This window comes from Ranitomeya variabilis, chromosome 4, assembly GCF_051348905.1.
Source record: "Ranitomeya variabilis isolate aRanVar5 chromosome 4, aRanVar5.hap1, whole genome shotgun sequence".
In the NCBI taxonomy this organism is placed as follows: domain Eukaryota; kingdom Metazoa; phylum Chordata; class Amphibia; order Anura; family Dendrobatidae; genus Ranitomeya; species Ranitomeya variabilis.
In genome coordinates, this window is record NC_135235.1 from 741,134,827 (window position 1) to 741,154,363 (window position 19,537).

Genomic DNA, 19,537 nt, shown 5'->3' on the forward strand with positions numbered 1-19,537 from the left:
GAGACAACAATCTCCAACCTCTGTACCTCACTCAAAGATGACCAAGGGCGAAGCCCGAAATAGAGCTTACAGGCTTCCTGAAACATGTCAAATTTGTCCAGATTTGTCCAGACCCCGCAAAACCTATCAAGGAGTTCCACTTTAGGTTCCAGTCTAGCTGTCTGGTATGAAGAAATCTTAGACCGTAGGTCTGATAGCTCACAAGACAAACCCTTCAGCTATCTCATAAGGCTAGCGAAGGGATCCATGTCCAAATCAAAAAATGTGGTTTGGTTTGTGGTCAAATGTTCTATTATCTTTGAGTAATGGGATCTGGGTGGTGTGTTCTTATTTCACAATTAGGCTAACATGGCTACCTTCGATGATATAGCTTCTCATATTAATATAGACTCAAACTTTTATCCTGGAATGTGGCTGGTCTTAATTCGCCGGTAAAGGTATTCAACCATATTACCGGCTTACACACACATATTGTCTTTTTATAAGAAACTCACTGGCTTTGCAGAGGTCACCCTGCGCTCCATAATAGACATTATTTGGAGTGCTTGGAGGCTTCCTTTTTCACGGAAGACGCATGGGGTGGCCATTTTGTTTCATAAGGACCTCGTATACTCTATACAAGATGTAGTGAGAGATAAGGCAGGATGATATTTACTAGTCAGAGTCCTTATTGAACAGTGGAAATATTGCCTCATTAATGTTTATGCGCCCATCACTGCCAATCTTTCCTTTTTTGCTAGACCCTTGGAAATTGTTCATGGCTGGCATCCCACTAATATATTATTAGGTCGAGATTTAAATACCCTTCGTGACATCTTCCTTGATAAATCTACACCTCTGCCTGTATTAGCACAAGGAAAGACTAGAAGCAATGGGATGAAACTGAATGGGAGGAGACACAGATTAGATATTAGAAAAAACTTTTGGACAATTAGGGTGATCAATGAGTGCAACAGGCTGCCACGAGAGGTGATGTTTTCTCCTTCCATGGAAGTTTTCAAGCAGAGGCTGGACAGACCTCTGGGATGATTTAGTGAATCCTGCTTTGAGCCGGGGGGTTGGACCAGATGACAAAGGAGATCCCTTCCAACTCTACCATTCTATGATTATTATTATTTATATAGCACCATTGATTCCATGGTGCTGTACATGAGAAGGGGTTACATACAAATTACACTAAACAGACTAACAATAAAAGAGTGATACAGAGGAGAGAGGATTCTGCCCTTGCAGGCTTACATTCTACATGATAGTGGGGAAGGAGACAGTAGGTTGGGGGATTGGGGCAGCTTTGGTGTTGGTGAGGTGGTACCTCGAGTAGAGGTAAGGAGGCAGTGGGTTTATTGCAGGCTGTAGGCTATCATGAAGAGGTGGGTTTTCAGGTTTTGCCTGAAGGATCCGAATGTGATTGATAGTCGGACGTGTTGGGACACAGAATTCCAGAGGATGGGGGATTTTCAAGAGAAGTCATGAAGGCGATTAGGTGAGGAGTGAATAAGTGTGGAGGAGAGAAGGTCTTGGGACGGCCAGAGATTACGTGAGGGAAGATATTGGGAGATTAGTTCAGATATATATGGAGGAGGCTGGTTATGTGTTGTGAATTGACCTTTTGGCTCCCTCTTGTGGTCACTAGTGATATGACACTTTGATATTCCTTCCCTTGCTTGGTATCCACCTGGCCTCGTTAGTCCAGGGTTGTCGCTATTTGAACTTCCTGGATTTTCAGTCTGGTGCCTGGCATCGTTGTAATCAGATCCTTCTGTTTGCTCCTATCTGCTGGTCCTGGTTCTATGCAAAATTAAGCTAAGTCCTGCTTTCGGTTATTTTCTGTGCTCTTATTTTTGTCCAGCTTGTACTAAATGTGATTCCTTATATTGCTGGAAGCTCTAGGGTGCGGATGTTCTCCCCCCGTGCCGTTAGACGGTTCGGGGGTTCTTGAATATTCCGCGTGGAGTTTTTGTGAGGGTTTTCGCTGACATTATAAGTCATCTTCCTATATTCTGCTATTAGTTAGCGGGCCTCTCTTTGCTAAAACCTAGTTCATTTCTTGCATTTGTCTTTTCTTCTTACCTCACCGTTATTATTTGTTGGGGGCTTGTATCCAACTTTTTGGGGTATTTCCTCTGGAGGCAAGAAAGGTCTTTCTTTTCCCTGCTAGGGTTAGTTAGTTCTCCGGCTGGCGCGAGACGTCTAGAATCAACGTAGGTACGTTCCCCGGCTGCTGTTATTTGTGTGCTAGGTTCAGGTATTTGGTCAGCCCAGTTACCACTGCCCTATGAGCTGGGTTTTATGTTTGCAGACTTCGCTATTGTCTCTGAGACCCCCTGCCATTGGGGTCATAACAGTTATGGATGGCTTTGTAGGTCAGTATTAGTAATTTGAACTGGATACGCTGAGGGAATGGGAGCCAGTAAAGAGATTTGCAGAGGGGAAAAGCGGCGGAATAGCAAAGAGAGAGATGAATTAGTTGGGCAGCAGAGTTAAGGATGGACTGGAGAGGTGCGAGTGTTAGCAGGGAGGCCACAGAAAATGATGTTGCAGTAGTCGAGGCGGGAGATGAGGGCATGCACAAGCATTTTAGTAGATTGAGGGTTGAGGAAAGGACAGATTCTGGAGATATTTTTGAGCTGGAGGTGACGGGGGTGGAAAAAGCTTGGATGTGCGGTTTGAAGGACATGGCAGAGTCAAGGGTTACGCTGTGTCAGCAGACTTCCAGTACGGGGGAAAGCGTGAGGCATTAATTGTGATAGATAGATCAGGTAAGGAAGATCTGTGACATGGAGGAAAGATGAGGAGTTCAGATTTGTCCACACTGAGTTTGAGGAAGCGTGAGGAGAAGAAGGAGGATATGGCTGATAGACACTCAGGGATTCTGGACAGCAGAGAGGTGATGTCTGGGCCAGAGAGTAGATCTGAGTGTCATCAGCATACAGGTGGTACTGGGATCCATGGGAATTTGAGTTGTCCCAGGCCAAGTGTATATAGATCTCATTCTTCAACTGGTGCGATTTCTACCTTACTAGATAGTCTTGATCTAGTTGATGCTTGAAGATGCTGCCACTCTACAGAGAGAGGATACACTTTTTATTCTAGAGTACATGACGTTCATACTCTTATTGAATATTGTAATCTCTGCCCATCTTCTTTCCTTCTTAAAAACAGTTGATATCCTCCCATCGATTTTTTCCGACCACTCTCCGGTTTTACTTACTTTGGAACTCCCCACTAGTAGAACTGTATCTTTTCATTGGCATTTTCCCTCATATCTTAACACTTCGGATGACTTCAAACGCTATATGACTGGTTGGTGGGAGACTTTCATGGAGGATAACATGGAACACCTAGACGATATCAACCTATTCTGGGCCACTGGTAAGACAGTGCTCAGAGGACATATTATCTCCTTTGTATCCCAGAAAAAAAAGGAATTGCTGTCCTCCCCTCCCTGCAGCCTTTCTTAGACCGGCTTACTCAATCATCTAGAGATTTTAAATTACATAATACTCCCTCCTTCAGAAAGGCTTACCTTACGGCTAAACAAACCTTAAACACCCTATTGCATGAACAGGCACACAATCAGTTAGCTCGTCAACGCAATAAATATTTTCAGTGGGGTAATAAAACAGGCCTTTTTTGGCATCCCTAATGAAGCCATTCAAAGTGGCTACTAGAGTCTCTAATATTGCATTACACGATGGTTTTATCACCCATGACCCGACTTAAATCTGTGCGTTTTTTAGAGATTTTTATGCAGACCTTTATGGCCCATCCCTAGACTTCCAGGAGGATGGATACAAATTTTTGCATAAGGTTGATCCACCAAAACTTTCCACTTCCCAAAGGGAAATTTTAATTCAGCCGATCTCTCCTGGGGAGGTGGGATCAGTCATCAAAGTTGCTTAAAGCACCTAGCCCGGATGGGTTTTCGGTTGAATTCTATAAAGTTACAACCTTTACTCACTCCCCACCTTACTTCTCTTTTTAGTCATATTATTGACTTGGGTTCTATGCCTGACTGATTCAACGAAGCTTGCTTATCTTTGTTGCTAAAGCCAGGCAAGGACCCACTTCTCTCGGCCTTGTACTGTCCCATCTCCCTCCTAAACGTTGATTTTAAATTGCTTACCAAAATCATGGCTAATAGACTTCAGTCTATACTTCCTGATATTCTCACCTCATCTCAAATGGGTTTTGTCCATGGTTGGTCTATCACTTACACAGTAATATTAGGATGGCATTGGCTACCTTTACATATAGTTACCAGGCTAAAGCCAAGCAGCATATACTTGTCAGCCTTGATGCTGATAAAGCATTTGATTGAGTGTCTTGGTCTCATAGTAACATAGTAACATAGTTAGTAAGGTCGAAAAAAAGACATTTGTCCATCCAGTTCAGCCTATATTCCATCATAATAAATCCCCAGATCTACGTCCTTCTACAGAACCTAATAATTGTATGATACAATATTGTTCTGCTCCAGGAAGACATCCAGGCCTCTCTTGAACCCCTCGACTGAGTTCGCCATCACCACCTCCTCTGGCAAGCAATTCCAGATTCTCACTGCTCTAACAGTAAAGAATCCTCTTCTATGTTGGTGGAAAAACCTTCTCTCCTCCAGACGCAAGTCTCACCTCATTCAAACCCTTAAGTATAGATTGTTTGGCTTCACCTTTTTCAACTTTGTAAGGACAATTTATGCCAATCCCCAATCTTCGATTTGGCTTAATGGTATTTAATAAACCTCTTTTTCCATGTTCGAGGGTACGAGGCAGGGATGTCTCCTGTCACCTCTGATATTTAATATTGCCCTAGACCCTTTGCTGAGATACCTGGAGCTGATCCCTTCCCTTTGGGGGCATTGGATCAGTCATCATATGCTTAAAACATTGGCATTTGCTGATGATATTTTACTCATGATAGCCAACCCTAATGAATCCATTCCTTCTATAATGGATGCAGTTTGAAGCAGCTTCGGGATTTCGCATAAATTACGACAAATCTCATGCTTTAGCTATCTTCAAAACTGCTCAGAAACGATGGCTATTCCTTTTCCCCCCTACAGTGGAGGAGGGACTCCCTGCGTTATCTTGGGGTCTACCTATCCTCAAACCCCCATGGTATTTATAAATTGAATGTTCGACCCCTCATTTCTATGGTTGCACAGGATATACAATCCTGAAAATCCCTTCAACTGTCCTTTGCGGGCAAGGCCAATCTAATTAAAATGATCTCTTTCCCTAAAATACTTTTTCCCTTACATATGCTGCCGGTTCTATTATCTAAAGCTGATGACAGGTTTTTAACAAAAGTCTTCCATCAATTTATTTGGGGCTCAACTTGGGGCTCTAGAATTAGTATTTTTAAGTTGCAACAAACTAAATCCTAGGGTGGCCTTAGGCCGGTTTCACACTTGCGTTCGGAGCAGCTGCGGACTTCCTCCGTGAAGCCACGCCCTCCGCCGCTAGCTCCGCCTACTTCTGCATGCGGCCGGCATGCGGCCTGTGTACCTATATTTAACATTAGGTACGCAGGTCGTGCGGCTGTATGCGGAGGCTGCCGCATGCGTCGTTTTGACGCTGCAGCGGCCAGCGTAGGACGCAGCCTGTAGCATTTTTTTTTTATCCGCAGCGTCAAAACGACGCATGCGGCAGCCTCCGCATACAGCCGCACGACCTGCGTACCTAATGTTAAATATAGGTACACAGGCCGCATGCAGAAGTAGGCGGAGCTAGCGGCGGAGGGCGGGGCTTCACAGAGGAAGTCCGCAGCCCTCCGCAACTGCTCCAAATGCAAGTGTGAAACCGGCCTTAATCTCCCTAATATATGTCTATACAATATAGCGGCTTGTCTTCCGCCACTCCCTGGACTGGATCTATGCCTTCACCCACTTCACGAATACTAAAATAGATGAGGCGATGTGTAGACCTTTTATAGTCTCCCTGCTCTGCTCCACCTACAATCTACAAGCCGAGGTCCCAGTGGAGGTTAGGGATAACCCCCTACTGTGGTCAGTAATCCTGAGATGGCGCCATGCTAGACGGATTAGTGGGCTTGACCACCATATTTTGGTGTTTCTTCCCTTCCGAGGCAATCCCTCCCTTCTGCAGGGCAGGCCACCTCCCATCTATCGTGTGCTTGAGAATAATGGATGTAGACTGGTTTGTGACAATAAATGTTCTCTTACTTTGGAAGACACTGTCTTTAAAGTACCCAATCCTGGCGGGAGATAACTGTACTATTACTCAAGCTAGACATTATGCAGGCTCGGTACTGCGGGATATACCGGACGACGTTAAAGTTCTAAACTTAATCTCCATTAAAGCCCATACGGGGAATTACTCTGAGTTTAATATACAAGTTATTGAAACTTTCCATACAGTGGTCAGACTCTTCACTGGGCCCAGGGAGATGGGTATCTCAACTAACTGTCAGGTAAAAGACCTCTTGAAAGCCACATTACGTATTAACTCTGTTACCATATGATAGTTACACAACCATGAATCATGATATTCCATAGAGCATATACAGTATCTCCCCAGAGGTTAAATCTAAAATGTCCCCCTCAGGTGATTTTCCCTGCCCTAAATGCTTACATTCTCCAGCTGATATTTTTCATTGTTTCTGGGACTCTCCAAAAATACAGGAGGTTTGGGATACACTCTTGCACCATCTCACTAATACTTTTGGTGTATCTATATCTTTCTCCGGAGTGGGCAATATTCAACATTTTCCCACAAGATCAGTTGGGGAGGCTTTCTGTTGAGCAGCGCCACATTTTATTCATCTGGGCGGCAGCTACCCGCAAAAGTATTCTTTATTTATGGGCAAAAAATAATACTCCTTTGAGCTTAATTACTACGAAGGTAGCCTATCTCTTCAAGATGGACTGGATAGAATCCATACTGAATAAAGAAAAATACACTGAACGGTTTTTCCTTACATGGTCTTTTTTTTTATTAATACCCAGAAATTATCTATACACCAGGTAATTCATGGTTCCTTCCAATTTACAAACTGGTACATGAGAGAGCAAATGGATGGCAGAACTACTGTTCGGCTTGATTGATATTATGCTATGAAGGTGTGTATGTGTGCCTGGGAGAGGGGAGAAGTTGGTTATAGTTATAATACACTGTCTAATGTTCAAAGTACTATAAAACTATTTGTCAAATATTTTCAAATGCTGCTGAATAATCTATGTACCCTTTGTTTATTGTTCAATAAAGACAGTTTTATAAAAAAAGAAAAATGTGGGGCCTGTGAAAATGTAATGCTATGATGCTGGGGAGAAACTGGATTATATCTTCATTACTCAGACGCCTATGCTTGGCAAACCAAGAAGAAAGAAGAATTTACTTTTTATCTGTATGTTGGCTTTTGGAATTGTGTAGATTTCTGGTTGGTCAAGAAAACAGGCTTTTGTTTATGTAAGCCTGGAACATTGACTTGTAAGCTGATATTTCATATAACATATTGTGCTCTTATCCTTGATGAACAGTGAGGTTTACTGATATGCTAATTATACATTGTCTAACCCAGATAGTTTGTTGATTTTTAAAACAGAGGTGGAAAATCTATGCAAATAGATTATACTCAAGGCGACTTGGTCACCATTTTTCCCTTATCTGTGAGGGTGGATTGCAGGACACAGGGTAAATCTAAAAATGTTACATGCCTCTGTATAAAGAGACTGAGAGACAGAGACAGCCAGAGATTCTGCCAAGACATTTACATCTAAGGGACCAGAGACTTGACTTCAGTTAATATCATGCTACAATCACTAGGGACACAAATCTATAATTCTACAGGAAACAACCTAGGGGTTTTCAGCTCCAGTTGGAAGAATACAGAGCTGCTCCATTGACCATCTCTGGAACATGGATACGTTAAGAGAAAGCCAGAATTGGAACCCGCTGTTGGCCTGGCTCCACGGAGATGTGTGGATAAGCCAGTTTGTGTCAACTGGCCTTGTACCTTGTATGGACTCAATGGACTGTCATCTTCCTACGCTTGTTGTTACCTCCTCTCTGCGTGTCCCACAGGTGGAGTAGTGTTGTGAATTCTGTCTGGGCTCCCTCTGGTGGCCTTTAGCGATACTGCGGGTCTGTAGCAGGGCTCAGTTGCCTCATTTCCTGCTATGACTGGTCCCTATTTAATTCCACCTGGACCTTCACTTGTTGCCTGCTGTCGGTGTATTCAGTCCTGTTTCTGAGAGCTCCAGAATATTCCTTGTGACCAGTCTCCTGCTGGAGAAGTTAAGTTTGTTTGTTCTTTTGGCTCATTATTTCCTTGAAAACGTTTCTCTGTATATGATTTCAGTCCAGCTTGCTTATATGTGATTTTTCGCTTGCTGGTTAGTTCTGGGGTGCAGAGTGCGCCCCTCACATCGTGAGTCGGTGTGGGGGTTCTTGTATTCTCTGCGTGGTTTATTTTTGATAGTTTTTGTACTGACCGCACAGACTCCTATCTATTTTCAGTCTATCTAGTGTTAGCGGGCCTCATTTGCTGAACCTGTTTCATTTCTACGTTTGTCTTTTCCCCTTAACTCACCGTTATTATTTGTGGGGGGCTACTATAACTTTGGGGTTATTTCTCTGAGGCAAGTGAGGTCTTTGCTTTCTCTCTAGGGGTAGTCAGTTTCTCAGGCTGTGAACGAGGCATCTAGGATTTTAGGAACGCTCCACAGCTGCCTTTAGTGTTTGTGGATAGGATCAGGATTGCGGTCAGTATAGCTTCCACATCCCCAGAACTTGTCCTATATTCTGGTCATATGTGTCAGGTCAGTTTTGAGATCCTACCACCGGATCATAACAGTACAGCAGGCCACAAAGTGTTAATGCAGCAGAAGAGGGAGAAGAGAAATCTTGGTCATTTTTTTTTTTCCTCTGCACTGTGTTTAGCTTCTCTCCTCCCCTTAATCTTTGGGTGGTTCTGAACTCAGCTGCAGATATGGACATTCAGAGTCTGTCTTCTAGTGTGGACCATCTCACTGCAAGGGTACAGGGCATTCAGGATTATGTAGTCCGCAGTCCTATGTCAGAGCCTAAAATACCAATTCCTGAGCTGTTCTCCGGAGATAGATCTAGGTTTTTGAACTTTAAGAATAATTGTAAGTTATTCCTTTCTGTAAGACCTCGCTCCTCTGGTGACTCTGTTCAGCAAGTTAAAATTGTTATTTCTTTGTTGCGTGGTGACCCCCAAGATTGGGCATTCTCTTTGGCGCCAGGAGATCCTTCATTACTAAATGTGGATACGTTTTTTCTGGCGCTTGGAGTGCTTTATGAGGAACCAAATTTGGTAGACCAAGCTGAGAAGGTTTTGCTGGCTCTCTCTCAGGGTCAGGATGAAGCAGAGATTTACTGTCAGAAGTTTAGGAAGTGGTCTGTGCTCACTCAATGGAATGAGTGCGCCCTGGCGGCGATTTTCAGAAAGGGTCTTTCTGAAGCCCTTAAAGATGTTATGGTGGGTTTCCCCACGCCTGCGGGTCTGAATGAGTCAATGTCTTTGGCCATTCAGATTGATCGGCGTTTGCGGGAGCGCAAACCTGTGCGCCATCTGGCGGTATTTTCTGAGCAAAAGCCTGAGCCTATGCAATGCGACAGGATTCTGACCAGAGTTGAACGGCAAAACCACAGACGTCAGAATGGGTTGTGCTTTTACTGTGGTGATTCTGCTCATGTTATCTCAGAGTGTTCTAAGCGCACAAAAAGATTCGCCAAGTCTGTCACCATTGGTACTGTACAACCTAAATTCATTTTGTCTGTTTGTTATGATCCCAGTGGTAGAGGATCTCTGATATTCCGGCAAGATAACCAAAAAACAAATACTGCTCTAGGGAGGTGGAAACTGGGCTAACCGCATACCTGATCCTAACACACAACTAGAAGCAGCCGGTGAACGTGCCTACGTTGGTTCTAGACGTCTCGAGCCAGCCGGAGAACTGACTACCCCTAGAGGGAAAATAAGACCTCACTTGCCTCCAGAGAAATTGAACCCCAAAGATATAGAAAGCCCCCAACAAATAATAACGGTGAGGCAAGAGGAAAACACAAACGTAGAGATGAACTAGATTCAGCAAAGTGAGGCCCACTAGTCTAGATAGGCAGAAAATAGATAGTAAACTATGCGGTCAGCAGAAAACCCTGCAAAAACATCCACGCTGAATATTCAAGAACCCCCACACCGACTGACGGTGCGGAGGGAGAATATCAGCCCCCTAGAGCTTCCAGCGAGCCAGAAAATCACATATTAAGCAAGCTGGACAAAAACACTGAAAAATGCAAATGATCCAAAGTATTCAAAACGGACTTAGCTTTTCTTGCATGAGACAGACTGAAAGGAATCCGGAGGAGACCATATAGGACTGGATACAACGATGCCAGGCAAGAGACTGAGTCCAAAGGAGACCTAAATAGGGAACACCCGCTGCTTAATGACACAGCTGGAGCTCAGGCCTGCAACAAGACATGCCTAACACAATACCGTTAGTGACCACTAGAGGGAGCCCAGAAACACAGTTCACAACAGTACCCCCCCTTGAGGAGGGGTCACCGAACCCTCACCAAGACCCCCAGGGCGATCAGGATGAGCAGCGTGAAAGGCACAAACCAAATCAGCCGCATGAACATCAGAGGCGACAACCCAGGAATTATCCTCCTGACCATAGCCTTTCCACTTAACTAAATACTGAAGTCTCCGTCTAGAGATACGAGAATCCAAAATCTTCTCCACCACGTACTCCAACTCGCCCTCAACCAAAACCGGGGCAGGAGGCTCAACAGCAGGAACCATAGGCACCACGTACCGCCGCAACAAGGACCTATGGAACACATTATGAATAGCAAATGACGCTGGAAGGTCCAAGCGAAAAGACACCGGGTTAAGGATTTCCAAAATCTTATAAGGACCGATAAAGCGAGGCTTGAACTTAGGAGAGGAGACCTTTAAAGGAACATGCCGAGAAGACAACCAAACCAAATCCCCAACACGAAGTCAGGGACCCAAACCGCGGCGGCGGTTGGCAAAACGCTGGGCCTTCTCTTGTGACAATTTCAAATTGTCCACCACATGGTTCCAAATCCGCTGCAACCTATTCACCACAGAATCAACCCCAGGACAGTCAGAAGGTTCAACCTGGCCCGAGGAGAAACGAGGATGAAAACCAGAGTTGCAGAAAAAGGGTGAAACCAAAGTGGCAGAACTAGCCCGATTATTAAGGGCAAACTCGGCCAGTGGCAAAAAGGTAACCCAGTCGTCCTGATCAGCAGAAACAAAACATCTTAAATAAGTCTCCAACGTCTGATTAGTTCGCTCGGTCTGGCCATTAGTCTGAGGATGAAAAGCCGACGAAAAAGACAAATCAATACCCATCTTAGCACAAAAGGATCACCAGAATCTGGACACAAACTGGGATCCTCTGTCAGACACAATATTCTCAGGGATGCCGTGCAAACGAACCACATTCTGAAAGAACAAAGGAACCAAATCAGAGGAGGAAGGCAACTTAGGCAAGGGCACCAAATGGACCATTTTAGAAAAACGATCGCACACCACCCAGATGACAGACATCTTCCGAGATACCGGAAGATCCGAAATGAAATCCATGGAAATGTGCGTCCAAGGCCTCTTCGGGATAGGCAAGGGCAAAAGCAACCCGCTGGCACGAGAACAGCAAGGCTTAGCCCGAGCACAAATCCCGCAGGACTGCACAAAAGAACGCACATCCCGCGACAAGGAAGGCCACCAAAAGGACCTAGCCACCAAATCTCTGGTACCGAAAATCCCAGGATGCCCCGCCAACACCGAAGAATGAACCTCAGAAATAACTCTGCTGGTCCATCTGTCAGGGACAAACAGTCTCTCTGGTGGGCAACGATCAGGCCTATCAGCCTGAAATTTCTGCAGCACTCGTCGCAAATCTGGGGAAATGGCAGACAAAATCACTCCCTCTCTGAGAATACCAGCCGGCTCCGAGACTCCCGGAGAGTCAGGCACAAAACTCCTAGAAAGTGCATCAGCCTTCACGTTCTTCGAACCAGGCAGGTACGAGACCACAAAGTAAAAACGGGAGAAAAACAACGACCAACGAGCCTGTCTAGGATTCAGGCGCTTGGCAGACTCGAGATAAATCAGATTTTTATGATCAGTCAAGACCACCACACGATGTCTAGCTCCCTCGAGCCAATGTCGCCACTCCTCAAATGCCCACTTCATAGCCAACAACTCCCGATTACCAACATCATAGTTCCGCTCAGCAGGCGAAAATTTTCTTGAAAAGAAGGCGCATGGCTTCATCACGGAGCCATCAGAACTTTTTTGCGACAAAACGGCCCCTGCACCAATCTCAGAAGCATCAACTTCAACCTGGAAGGGAAGAGAGACATCCGGCTGGCACAAGACTGGCGCTGAAGTAAACCGACGCTTCAGCTCCCGAAAGGCCTCCACGGCTGCAGGAGACCAATTAGCAACATCAGAACCCTTCTTGGTCATATCCGTCAAAGGTTTAACCACGCTAGAAAAATTAGCGATAAAACGACGGTAAAAATTAGCAAAGCCCAAGAACTTCTGCAGGCTCTTAACAGACGTGGGCTGAGTCCAGTCATGAATGGCACGGACCTTGACTGGGTCCAACTCCACAGTAGAAGGGGAAAAAATAAAACCCCAAAAAGAAACCTTCTGTACCCCAAAGATACATTTTGAGCCCTTCACCAATAGAGCATTCTCACGCAGAACCTGAAACACCATCCTGACCTGGTTCACATGGGACTCCCAATCATCAGAAAAAACCAAAATATCATCCAGATAAATAATCATAAATTTATCCAGATATTTCCGGAAGATGTCATGCATGAAGGACTGAAACACAGAAGGAGCATTAGAGAGTCCAAAAGGCATCACCAGGTACTCAAAATGACCCTCGGGCGTATTAAATGCTGTTTTCCATTCATCTCCCTGCTTTATGGGCACAAGGTTATACGCACCACGAAGATCTATCTTGGTGAACCAACTGGCACCCTTAATCCGAGCAAACAAATCAGACAACAATGGCAAAGGATACTGAAATTTAACCGTGATCTTATTCAGAAGACGATAATCTATACAAGGTCTCAAAGACCCATCTTTCTTGCCCACAAAAAAGAATCTTGCACCAAGAGGAGAAGAGGATGGGCGAATGTGTCCCTTCTCCAAAGACTCCTTTATATAACTCCGCATCGCGGCATGCTCTGGCACAGATAAATTAAAGAGTCGTCCCTTAGGAAATTTACTACCAGGAATCAAATCTATAGCACAATCACAGTCCCTATGAGGAGGAAGGGCACTGGACCTGGGCTCATTAAATACATCCTGAAAGTCTGACAAAAACTCAGGGATCTCAGAAGGAGTAGAAGAAGCAATAGACACCAATGGAGAATCGCCATGAATCCCCTGACACCCCCAACTAGACACAGTCATAGCTTTCCAATCTAAAACTGGATTATGGGCCTGTAACCATGGCAGACCCAAAACGACAACATCATGCATTTTATGCAATACCAGAAAACGAATCACCTCCTGATGTACAGGAGTCATGCACATGGTCACTTGCGTCCAATACTGGAGGTTTATTCTCTGCCAATGGCGTAGCATCAATTCCTCTAAGAGGAATAGGAATTTCCAAAGGCTCCAGGACAAAACCACAAATCCATCAGACTTAAAGCAGCACCAGAATCCACAAAAGCCATAACTGAGTAAGAAGATAATGAACAAATTAAAGTCACAGACAAAATAAACTTAGGCTGAAAAGTACCAATGGCGACAGGATTAACAATTTTTTTTAAGCGTTTAGAGCATGCTGAGATAACATGTGTTGAATCACCACAGTAGAAACACAACCCATTTTGACGTCTATGATTTTGTCGCTCGGCTCTCGTCAGAATTCTGTCACATTGCATAGAATCAGGTGACCGTTCAGACAGCACCGCCAAAGGATTAACAGATTTGCGCTCCCGCAAACGTCGATCAATTTGAATGGCCAGAGCCATTGAATCATTCAGACCTGTAGGGATAGGAAACCCCACCATCACATCTTTAATGGCTTCAGAAAGACCATTTCTGAAATTTGCTGCCAGTGCACACTCATTCCATTGAGTAAGCACGGACCATTTCCGAAATTTTTGACAATACACCTCAGCTTCGTCCTGACCCTGAGAGATAGCCAGCAAAATCTTTTCAGCCTGATTTTCAAGATTAGGCTCCTCATAAAGCAAACCAAGTGCCAGAAAAAACGCATCAACATTCACCAATGCAGGATCTCCTGGCGCCAGAGAGAAGGCCCAATCTTGAGGGTCGCCGCGCAAGAAGGAAATAACAATCTTAACTTGCTGAGCGGAATCACCAGAGGAACGAGGTTTCAGAGACAGAAACAATTTGCAATTATTCCTAAAATTCAGGAACTTAGATCTATCTCCAAAAAATGGCTCAGGAATAGGTATTTTTGGTTCAGACATAGGGCTATGGATAACAAAATCCTGAATGCTTTGCACCCTAGCAGCAAGCTGATCCACACTGTAAGTCAGAGTCTGGACATTCATATCTGCAGCAGAGCTCCAGCCACTCAGAGTAAAAGGGGATGGAAGAAGCTAGGCAAACTGAAGCAACACAAAAAAAACAAAAAAACTCAGAACTTCTTTTTAATCCCGCTTCTGCGATGCAATAAACATTTTCTTTTGGCCTGGCATACTGTTATGATCCCAGTGGTAGAGGATCTCTGATATTCCGGCAAGATAACCAAAAAACATAAATACTGCTCTAGGGAGGTGGAAACTGGGCTAACCGCATACCTGATCCTAACACACAACTAGAAGCAGCCGGTGAACGTGCCTACGTTGGTTCTAGACGTCTCGAGCCAGCCGGAGAACTGACTACCCCTAGAGGGAAAATAAGACCTCACTTGCCTCCAGAGAAATTGAACCCCAAAGATATAGAAAGCCCCCAACAAATAATAACGGTGAGGCAAGAGGAAAACACAAACGTAGAGATGAACTAGATTCAGCAAAGTGAGGCCCACTAGTCTAGATAGGCAGAAAATAGATAGTAAACTATGCGGTCAGCAGAAAACCCTGCAAAAACATCCACGCTGAATATTCAAGAACCCCCACACCGACTGACGGTGCGGAGGGAGAATATCAGCCCCCTAGAGCTTCCAGCGAGCCAGAAAATCACATATTAAGCAAGCTGGACAAAAACACTGAAAAATGCAAAATGACCCAAAGTATTCAAAACGGACTTAGCTTTTCTTGCATGAGACAGACTGAAAGGAATCCGGAGGAGACCATATAGGACTGGATACAACGATGCCAGGCAAGAGACTGAGTCCAAAGGAGACCTAAATAGGGAACACCCGCTGCTTAATGACACAGCTGGAGCTCAGGCCTGCAACAAGACATGCCTAACACAATACCGTTAGTGACCACCAGAGGGAGCCCATAAACACAGTTCACAACACGGTTACTCTGATTTGCTCTCTGTCATCCTACTCAGTTATGGCTTTTGTGGATTCAGGTGCTGCCCTGAATTTGATGGATTTGTCATTTGCCAGGCGCTGTGGTTTTATCTTGGAGCCTTTACAATTCCCTATTCCACTAAAGGGAATTGATGCTACACAATTGGCCAAGAATAAACCTCAGTACTGGACTCAAGTGACCATGTGCATGGCTCCTGCATATCAGGAGGTGATTCGCTTTCTTGTGCTACATAATTTGCATGATGTTGTCGTGTTGGGCCTGCCATGGTTGCAGGCTCATAATCCAGTCCTGGATTGGAAAGCAATGTCTGTGTCAAGTTGTGGTTGCCAGCGAATTCATGGCGATGCTCCTTTGGTGTCAATTGCTTCTTCTACTCCTTCTGAAGTTCCTGAATTTTTGTCGGACTACCAGGATGTATTTGATGAGCCCAGATCTAATGCCCTACCTCCTCATAGGGATTGTGATTGTGCTATAAATCTGATTCCTGGTAGTAATTTCCCTAAGGGACGACTTTTTAATTTATCTGTACCAGAACATACCGCTATGCGGAGTTATATAAAGGAGTCCTTGGAGAAGGGGCATATTCGACCGTCCTCGTCCCCTTTGGGTGCGGGGTTCTTTTTTGTGGCCAAGAAGGATGGTTCTCTGAGACCCTGTATTGATTATCGCCTTCTAAATAACATCACGGTCAAATTTCAGTACCCCTTGCCACTGTTGCCTGATCTGTTTGCCCGGATTAGGGGGGCCAGTTGGTTCACCAAGATAGATCTTCGAGGAGCGTATAATCTTGTGCGCATAAAGCAGGGCGATGAATGGAAAACAGCATTTAATACGCCTGAAGGCCATTTTGAGTACTTGGTGATGCCTTTTGGGCTCTCTAATGCCCCTTCTGTGTTTCAGTCCTTCAGGCACGACATTTTCCGAGAGTATCTGGATAGATTTAGGATTGTGTACCTGGATGATATTTTGGTCTTTTCCGATGATTGGGAATCTCATGTGAAGCAGGTCAGGATGGTATTTCAGGTCCTGCGTGCCAATGCCTTGTTTGTGAAGGGCTCTAAATGTCTCTTTGGAGTCCAGAAGGTTTCCTTTTTGGGCTTTATTTTTTCTCCTTCTACTATTGAGATGGATCCAGTCAAGGTCCAGGCTATTCATGACTGAACTCAACTACATCTGTGAAGAGTCTTCAGAAGTTCTTGGGTTTTGCTAATTTTTACCGTCGCTTCATCACTAATTTTTCTAGTGTGGTTAAACCCTTGACGGATTTGACCAAGAAGGGTTCTGATGTGACTAATTGGTCTTCTGCGGCCGTTGAGGCCTTTCAGGAGCTGAAACATTTCTTCGGCTCTTGTCTTGCGCCAGCCCGATGTCTCTCTTCCTTTCCAGGTCGAGGTTGATGCTTCTGAGATTGGAGCAGGGGCTGTCTTGTCGCAGAAAAGCTCTGATGGCTCTGTGATGAGACCATGTGCTTTCTTTTCAAGAAAGTTTTCGCCTGCCGAGCGGAATTATGATGTTGGTAATCGAGAGTTGTTGGCAATGAAGTGGGCATTTGAGGAGTAGCGACATTGGCTTGAGGGAGCCAAGCATCGTGTGGTGGTCTTGACGGATCACAAGAATTTGACTTATCTCGAGTCTGCCAAACGGTTGAATCCGAGACAGGCTCGATGGTCGCTATTTCTCTCTCGTTTCAATTTCGTGGTTTCATATCTTCCGGGTTCGAAAAACGTGAAGGCTGATGCCCTTTCTAGGAGTTTTGTACCTGACTCCCCGGAAGTTTCTGAACCTACTGGTGTCCTCAAAGAGGGGGTGATTTTGTCTGCCATCTCTCCTGATCTGCGACGAGTGTTGCAGGAGTTTCAGGCCAATAGACCTGACCGTTGTCCACCGGAGAGACTGTTTGTCCCGGACAGATGGACCAGTAGAGTTATTTCCGAGGTTCATTCTTCGGTGCTGGCGGGTCATCCTGGGATTTTTGGTACCAGGGATTTGGTGGCTAGGTCCTTCTGGTGGCCTTCCTTGTCGCGGGATGTGCGTTCCTTTGTGCAGTCCTGTGGGATTTGTGCTCGGGCCAAGCCTTGCTGTTCTCGTGCCAGTGGATTGCTTTTGCCTTTGCCTGTCCCGAAGAGGCCTTGGACGCATATTTCCATGGATTTTATTTCAGATCTTCCTGTCTCTCAGAGAATGTGTCATCTGGGTGGTTTGTGATCGTTTTTCTAAAATGGTCCATTTGGTACCCTTGCCTAAGCTGCCTTCCTCCTAAGCTGGTACCACTGTTTTTTCAGAATGTGGTTCGTTTACATGGTATTCCGGAGAACATTGTGTCTGACAGAGGATCCCAGTTTGTGTCCAGATTTTGGCGGTCCTTTTGTGCCAAGATGGGCATTGAATTGTCTTTTTCGTCGGCCTTCCATCCTCAGACGAATGGCCAAACCGAACGAACTAATCAGACCTTGGAAACTTATTTGAGATGTTTTGTTTCGGCTGATCAGGATGATTGGGTGACTTTTTTGCCATTGGCTGAGTTCGCCCTCAATAAATCGGGCTAGTTCTGCTACTTTGGTTTCACCTTTCTTTTGCAATTCTGGTTTTCATCCTCGTTTCTCCTCGGGTCAGGTTGAGCCCTCTGACTGTCCTGGGGTGGATTCTGTGGTGGATAGGTTGCAGCAGATTTGGAACCATGTGGTGGACAATTTGACGTTGTCACAAGAGAAGGCTCAGCGCTTTACTAACCGCCGTCGCTGTGTGGGTCCCCGACTTCGTGTGGGGGATTTGGTATGGTTGTCTTCTCGTTATGTTCCGACGAAGGTTTCCTCTCCTAAGTTCAAGCCTCGTTTCATCGGTCCTTATAAGATTTTGTAAATTCTCAACCCTGTGTCATTTCGTTTGGACCTCCCAGCTTCGTTTGCCATTCACAATGTGTTCCATAGGTCATTGTTGTGGAGATATGTGGTGCCTGTGGTTCCTTCTGTTGATCCTCCTGCTCCTGTCTTGGTCGAGGGAGAATTGGAGTATGTGGTGGAGAAGATCTTGGATTCTCGTGTTTCGAGACGGAAGCTTCAGTACTTGGTTAAGTGGAAGGGCTATGGTCAGGAGGATAATTCCTGGGTTGTCGCCTCTGATGTCCATGCGGCCGATTTGGTTCGTGCCTTTCATTCAGCTCGTCCTGATCGGCCGGGGGGCTCTGGTGAGGGTTCGGTGACCCCTCCTCAAGGGGGGGGTACTGTTGTGAATTCCGTCTGGGCTCCCTCTGGTGGCCTTTAGCGATACTGCGGGTCTGTAGCAGGGCTCAGTTGCCTCATTTCCTGCTATGACTGGTCCCTATTTAATTCCACCTGGACCTTCACTTGTTGCCTGCTGTCGGTGTATTCAGTCCTGTTTCTGAGAGCTCCAGAATATTCCTTGTGACCAGTCTCCTGCTGGAGAAGTTAAGTTTGTTTGTTCTTTTGGCTCATTATTTCCTTGAAAACGTTTCTCTGTATATGATTTCAGTCCAGCTTGCTTATATGTGATTTTTCGCTTGCTGGTTAGTTCTGGGGTGCAGAGTGCGCCCCTCACATCGTGAGTCGGTGTGGGGGTTCTTGTATTCTCTGCGTGGTTTATTTTTGATAGTTTTTGTACTGACCGCACAGACTCCTATCTATTTTCAGTCTATCTAGTGTTAGCGGGCCTCATTTGCTGAACCTGTTTCATTTCTACGTTTGTCTTTTCCCCTTAACTCACCGTTATTATTTGTGGGGGGCTACTATAACTTTGGGGTTATTTCTCTGAGGCAAGTGAGGTCTTTGCTTTCTCTCTAGGGGTAGTCAGTTTCTCAGGCTGTGAACGAGGCATCTAGGATTTTAGGAACGCTCCACAGCTGCCTTTAGTGTTTGTGGATAGGATCAGGATTGCGGTCAGTATAGCTTCCACATCCCCAGAACTTGTCCTATATTCTGGTCATATGTGTCAGGTCAGTTTTGAGATCCTACCACCGGATCATAACAGAGTAGTGACCCTGGGAGCTCTGACGTAACATCTGCCATTATCCCGGTGGG